Below are 7,405 nucleotides of genomic sequence, written 5' to 3' on the forward strand. Positions count from 1 at the left end.
TTTAGTTGACAATATGGCAAGGATACGATTAGATTAGCTTAGTTAAGCTAAGATTGCTAGCAGGGAGGGAAAGGGGTTTGTCCAGACTAAAGGTAAGTCTACCTACTATAAACTCTTTTAAGGATTAAGGAGGAGTAAATGGGGGTAAATGTCCTTAATGTCACGTGGGAATGTTTTACGGCTAACTAGTTAAATAGTAAGCCTCAAAGTTACTAGCCTGGGCAATTATAGCAAATACTATGTAAAAGTATTTTCTAGTGCGTCCACAAATTGACTAGTTAGGACTTTTGGGCCCAGCTTGACCTAGTATGGCCTTTATTCCAACTATTTGGACAAATACCCCAACAAAAATCCTAAACTACCAGAGAAAAGCGCGACATCGAGAATGGCTTTCCATACCAGTCTATAAGATAAGCTAATGCTCCCTGGCTCTGTCGCATTATTTAATAGATATAAACAACATAGCTATAGCAACGAGGTGACTTTTATGGAAGAGGATCAGGGCCAAAATCTCTTCAATAATGTCAGAATTCTGACCTTTTTTTTTTTCTCAGAATGTCAGATTTTTCATAATTCTGAAATTAGAGTCAGAATTCTAAAAAACAAACAAACAAATAAACAAAGACTCCCACTCCTCCCGCCCCATGCAAATATCACTTCATCCAGTTTCAGACAAGTTAAAAGAAAAATCTTCATCTTTTACATACCAGTGTCTTAACCAAAACAAAGATTTAAGTTCTTTAAACCTAGAGGGTTTTTTTTTTTTTACTTACGTGATAGTATTTTCATCTAGTTTTCTCAGCATCATTAACAACTGCTCGAACTATCAGTGCTGTTTTGCCTTTTTTTTTTTTTTGAAGATTTCAAGCGTGTATTACATGATTAAAAGGTTTTTGTATTGCCCTTTGCTTTGTTTTTGTGTTTAAGTTACATACAGAACAACAAAAATCTAGACAATAAGTGGTAGAATTTTTATATAAAAACGTGAGGGGGGGCAACTAAAAATGAAACAAAGGTAAAAGCTCTGCAGTCAGAAGAAATTACACAATGTACAGTAAAGACATTTTTAAGAACCTTGTGTATCATCTGTACCCGACCCCATTAGATTTTGTTTAATACCTTAAAAAAAATACACCTTTTCCTAGCTGTTTGACATTTAAGAAGAACACTTGTTCTGCATTTTCCCAAAAGATGAGTACATTTCTGAGATCAGTGTTTTTTTGGTGGTTGTTTTTCCACGGCCCTCTTTTTTTTAAATTTACTTGTACTGTTGTGTTTGTTGTGTTGCTTCCACTAGAGGACACTGTTCCTCCAAAAACTGACGCCAGACTCTGCAGCCATGTTAGGATCAACCATAGTCTTTGGAATCAACAGGTAAGGCAGCCTGGTAAATACGTTGTTATGCAGGTAATCACCATAGATGTTTTAGATCCTTAGGCTGTTAATGGTGCTGTTAAAGTGTGTGTATAAACATAAAAATATGTGTATATTTATTTATATAAAAGTATTGATAATATTGCCAATGACTCTTCACATCAATTATTTTCTTTAATACTTCTACCATCTTGTGCTGTCTATAAATACTGCATACAGAAAACTCGACACAATGATTTACTGATTAATAAATACAATTGAGTTTTTATTAATACAAAAATGAATAGGTTTTTTGTCATTTTGCGTTGTATTTTTTCTGCTTATGGATTGCATGTTTATGTATGTGACTTTGCATGTTGCATCAGTTCCCAGTTCTCTGGGCCTGACTGCTGACTCTCATCCTGCTTCAGAGAATTATTTTTTTTTCTGAATACAACCGACCAAGTATGATTAGTTTATCAAACGTGTGCATATGTATTGCACGAGAGAGAGTCCTTAAAAAAAAGAAGGGGGGGAAAAAAGTGATATGATTAATTTACCAGCATTCCGCGGGGTCAAGGAAATTGATGCAGGATAATTGGGCACATAGGGAATCCTTGGCAATTTGTGCTTTCAGACTCTACTTGAGAAATTAGATGTCAGTGCAAATGTGAAATTGCTCCTCAATGTTCTCAAAGATTCCATGAAAATTTAAATATAAATCTTAAGTATTTCCAGCAAAGGGATTCTTCCTTTTCTTTTCTTTTCTTTTCTTTTTTTTTTGGTGCAAACTTGAAATGAAGCCCTGTGAAAATGATCTGAATGAAGTGAAAGTGTATGAGAGGGGAAAAAGACATCGAAGCTTGTGTAAAGTTTGGGGCTGCACTCCGAGGAAGATGTCAGGGCTGTTGCTCTCAGTAAAATCCTCATGCAAGAATTCATTAGATTCTTTCTGACAGGAAGTTTGAATTCATCTGAAGACGTGTAATTATAATATTCAAGATATGTACACCTATAATGTAGAATATAACTCAGATGGTGCAGTATAGCCTACTTTTTTCCCTTTGGGCTGTCAGCTTGGAAGCTACAATATACCAGTGTATGACGTGTGTTTGCATGAAGGGGAATAACTTACACAGGCGTGAATAGCTGATGTAAAACAGTTCAATCCCAAGGCTGTTGATTGATAACGTTGTCATGGGTGTTTTAATTGGAAATAAATGAGAAAACTCTTATTCTGAAAAACACCCAGACTCCTATAATTTCAGTTTCTTTGTTGTTGTTGTTGTTGTTGTTGTTGTTGTAGCGGTTATCAATGAGATTTAGCTCCAGTTACAAGGAATGCTGAAAATTGTTAAATCATAATCAGCATCATCTGCATCATCATTACAGAATTTGATCAAAACTTGCGGGAGATTTGATGTTTGTATGCAAGATCAAGATAAACTGATTGCTCCAAACTCCTAGTTATATTTAAATGTTAGTGTTTATTCCTCGCGGACACACAGTGCAAAAGAAAATGCTAAACAAGAATATTTTTGGTAAGCATACTACATACTGACACTCTGAAAAACGCCTTCATTTGTCCTCATTAAAAGCTTAAAAGTCCATGAATAAATAATCATTAAAGAGGATACTCCCGCCCTCCTTTTTTCTTTTTTTATCTTTGGCCTTATGCAAAATACACTCACTGACTAAATAAATATGCTCCATAAAGACTGTTTAGAAGTGTGCCCTCCTCCCCCCACCGCTTCCACATTTAGAAGGCTGACATGCACCTAAAGATCAGATCCTACATTGGCTGTTGGTTTTGGAGGGAAAAATTGGACCTCCGAGAGTCAACTTAATGCAATTAAGTGAGGATGATGAGTCTTTCTCTCTCTCCCTCTCTTTTTCTGTGCTGCTTGAATCGGTAAGCAAGGCGGAATCAAAACTTAAAGGCAAGAAGAAAAGAAAAGAGCCGGAGATGAGCGTGCACAGACCGGTCCCAGCGGTTTAATTATTTTAATTATCTCTCCTCTTTCAGCTTTCCTAAAAAAGAGGCCATTAAAGGATGCCCGTTTGGGTTAATCTGATTAAAAAACAAGATGGAGGGAGAGATGAAAGGCTGCAGATGTCAGTGCTAATCAGGGGAGTTAAAACTACTATTTGTGAACTGGGACGGTTGTTAAAGTGGGTAGAAAGTGCGTGCAGCGTGAGTGTTTTTTTTAAATGCGCTTTTCCTCACTTCAAAACACCTCCTTCCTGCAGCCTCTGTTGATAAACTTCCCTCTTATGCATCTTCTCAAACCAACGCCATGTTTAATTCTCCGCCGTGTTCTGTAACTGCGTTGGCAGCAGGTCAGGCGAGCACAGTGATGATGGGAGAGAAGTAATAAAAGTTTAAGTTGAGTCCCCAACGGTATGGTTTAGTTTTCATAAAGGGAGGATGGCACTGGAGGAAGGGATAAAAGCAGTATTAGAAATTAGCAAATTTAGAGTGAGAGTTTCTTTTTTGCCTTTATTTGGTAAGATTCTGCAGAAAGTTGGCCATTAAGGTATGGGAGTATCGATCTGCCAGTTTCTTTGGTTTTATTCTGAAATGTGAAATGCTTCTTACTAAAGATTTTTTTTTGCCAAGTTCAAATTTTCTCAGCATCCAAGGGTCTAAGGGCTGACAAGCGTCTTGGAGACCAGAAAGTATAAAATGTCTGCACATCTTCTTTTAATTGTATATTGATCTTAAAGTTTCTATCTTCAGCACTGGAAACACATTGGTTTCATTTTCACTGTACTAACAGATTTTTTTTGGTGTGTATATGCGTGTGTTTTATGAAAAAAGAAATTTTTCTCGCGAAAACATCAATATTTCTGTCAACGTATTAGCTTTTGATCGACAGAATGTTTATTGCACTGTAATACGTAATATTGCACAGACTTTATGTCACTCAGCAGGCCAAATGCAACGCTGTCAACTTTCATAATGCAAGGAGTTGTTAAAGTTCCTCTGACTGCAGAGCTTGACATTTGTTCAGGCAGGAATGAGCACAAAACAAGCACAGGTGTTGAGCCACAGCATGGCGAGAGAGGAGGGGAAAGGAGAGGGAGGAAAAAAAACACAAAAAAAACAAAGATCTACTTTCAAACTAAATCAAGCAGAAGGAATGTCCTGAGTGTGTACAGAGATGGACGGGAGCCCATGCAATATTAAAGCGCCGTGTCTGGCAATGCCAACCGTGCCACTCCTCTCCGCGGCTCCCGCCCTCCCGGCTTCCCGGCCATCGGCTCTTCCCTCAAGGTGACACTTCAAAGCGGGCACGCAGACGTGGCAGGCCTGGCTGTCGGCATGAAGCCAGCCCCCCAACCCCCACCCCTCATCCGCCACCTTCCTCCTCTTTCTCTCCCGCCTACCACCTATTCTAGCCCCCGTCTACTCCCCTCCACCACCGCCACCACCACCTCAAAGACACAGCTCCTTCCCCTGCTGGGCCAGGTCAGCGCCAAGATCCACACCGCTCGCCGCCTCGGGAGCCGCTGTCAAAAAACTCCTCTCCACGAGCTTAATTAATAACGGGCCATTCCTAATGCAAACCCTCTGAATCTGCAGCCTGTTTCCCTCCGATCCGATTGGTGAGCTCTGAGGCCTCGACAGAAGGCAGACAAGCAGAGGAGGGCTGGTTGGGGATGCATCCAAATCATTTGAATTTCGATGATTGAGATTCACATGCATTATTCTCCGTGCTTTATTAACCTATTTTCTGTGTTGTACAGTGTGCCTGCCTGCCCACCCGCCCGTCTGTCTGGGTGTTTTTTAAAGATGTCTCTCTTCTGCAGATGATTGGAGACATTCGAACCGAAGAATATGGGGCTGCTCTCCTCACCCTGTCTGGGAGGTGGGGTAGGAGAAAACTTAAATGTCCACACATACACACACACACACAGGCTGCATCAGCTGGGTCCAAGGCCTGTAATCACCGCTCAGACCTGAAGGGAGAATTTTACCGAGAGCGCCGTGATCGATATTTGCCAATCCGTCTGCCCGTATCAACCTCAAATAAAAGCAGAGAGCAGGAGACAAGGCAGCACAGGCAGGTCGTGGGGAGGTCTGCGGCACTCTGGTTTGATGTCTGTGAAAGCGCTCATCAGTGTGTGGAACCGGCCTCATCTTGGCACGCCGGGTCACCTGCCGCCTCACCCTTAGCAGCTCACGGCTGATTGTCTCACTGTCGGAGCGAGTGGGGTTGTTGTTTTCCAAGGTGAGAGGACGGATCTTTTCCAGCAAGCTGGGCTTCGTTTTTTTTCCCTCCTCTTTTTTTTTAATAGGGCCCCAGCTATGGCACCTCGCAGGCCTGCTCTGGCCGACATGCTGATGATGAGGAGGGGAACTCGTCCATACCCGCTCCTTTTCCTCCTCCTCCTCTTCCTCCTCCTGCCAGTCCTGAGCTCATGTTGTTACTGTATTTTCATTCGCCACATGTGGTCCTCTGCCTTGTCCGTTGCATTCTTGATGGGCAGAGTGGGGGTACAAAAAAAAGAGCAGGCTAAACAACCATGTAAGCCTTGAGAAGCTGTGGTTAAATGGTACACAGCTCAGAAACATAAGGTCTGCAAGTACGAGTTCAGTCACAAGAGCATTGCGGCATTTAGGGCAAGGAGCTAGTTGTGTTAGCTGACACACTGATATAATTAGGTCGTAATAAATAAGAAAGGCAACGGGGAGTGAGGGCGTGCCTCAACAGTGGCCATTAGAGAAACCACATGGGTTGCTTTTTAAGAAAAAAGTCACCCGTCTACCTGGAAATACGCACACTTTCTCTTCTTCCCGCTTGGTCTCGCACACATTTGCTCAGTGTCCTACTTGCAGAGTCCTTAAGAGTGTTGTTCCAAACCCCAGAAGCCCTGGCCCTTTAAGTGAGCTAACTGGGATGGTTGTAGGCTCAAACCAACCTTAATTAGTACACTTACTGCACAGCGAGGGCAGGTATGAACTCGAGCCTCTGCACTGCAGTTTCCCTCAGATTAAGCCTCTTTTAGACGAGGCTGTAACCTCCCACAATGACTCAGTAATTAACTTCATTAGCTTCCCATTCTCTTTTTGGTTTGGCAAAGTGGGTTAGGCTTAGTTTTGGCCTCTGTTGAGATAATAGTCTTAGAAATCAGTTAATCTTGTCCGTCTGTGTTCTATCTCCTCTATCTCCACCGGAGTTGCTGTATTTCATGAGTGTTACCTGCTGTTCATCTCAGAGACACGCACGTGCGCAAGCGGGTTGTAATGACTCAGGCATCGGGTTTTAATAAGCAGAGCTTTACCCGTAGATCCTTCTGTGATTTGCATCCATGTCGGACACGAGGCGTAAAGCGAGGCTGATTGATTCATGGCTCGTCCTATATTGGAGCGAGAGAGAGGGAGAGAGAGATAGAGGAAGTCCGTAGATTTATTATGAAGCTCAGCGACAAAGGGAGGAAGAGAGTGTGCATATGTTAATCCGCTGGGTGAACGATGATCAAAGACTGGAACAAGCTGAGCCCTGCTGATCGCCTCGGGGCAAACGATGCTCTCCAAGCAGCTGGGAAAGTGTGAAGACGAGGAGTAAACAGATAGTTAGAAAAATCAATAGCTGAGGTTTTGGGCCATGGCTCGGTGTGAAGGTCAAAGTAGGCTGGTGTCCGCTGCGCGTGAAGGGAAGTCTAGAAACCAGGAGCGCTTTTAGGCCAATTTACAAGCAGTGATGTGTTTGCAGCTGAGTTGTTTCCAGGAACGGAGTTGAATTTGAGGTTACGGCTGCTCTGGTCATCTGAGTTTTATATATGTATAAAACGGCATGAAAAAAAAAATCAGATTTCTGGTTGATTCTTAAGGATTCAGTTCATGAGCAGTGGCATGGGTGTGTGTGTGGAATATGAGGACTTCACGTCAGCTCATTTGGGCTTCAAAGGAAGCAGGATTTTCTTTTTAGTGTCAGTACACCCTGCGTGGGTCTCGTTTGTTCATCATCTGTTATCCCACCATTTTCTTCACACTGACCTAAAGCATTCCCATGAGACCTCTGCCTCAGATGCCCACACTGCCTGA

The sequence above is a fragment of the Neolamprologus brichardi genome, chromosome 7 (assembly GCF_056152115.1).
Source record: "Neolamprologus brichardi isolate AB-2024 chromosome 7, ASM5615211v1, whole genome shotgun sequence".
In the NCBI taxonomy this organism is placed as follows: Eukaryota; Metazoa; Chordata; class Actinopteri; order Cichliformes; family Cichlidae; genus Neolamprologus; species Neolamprologus brichardi.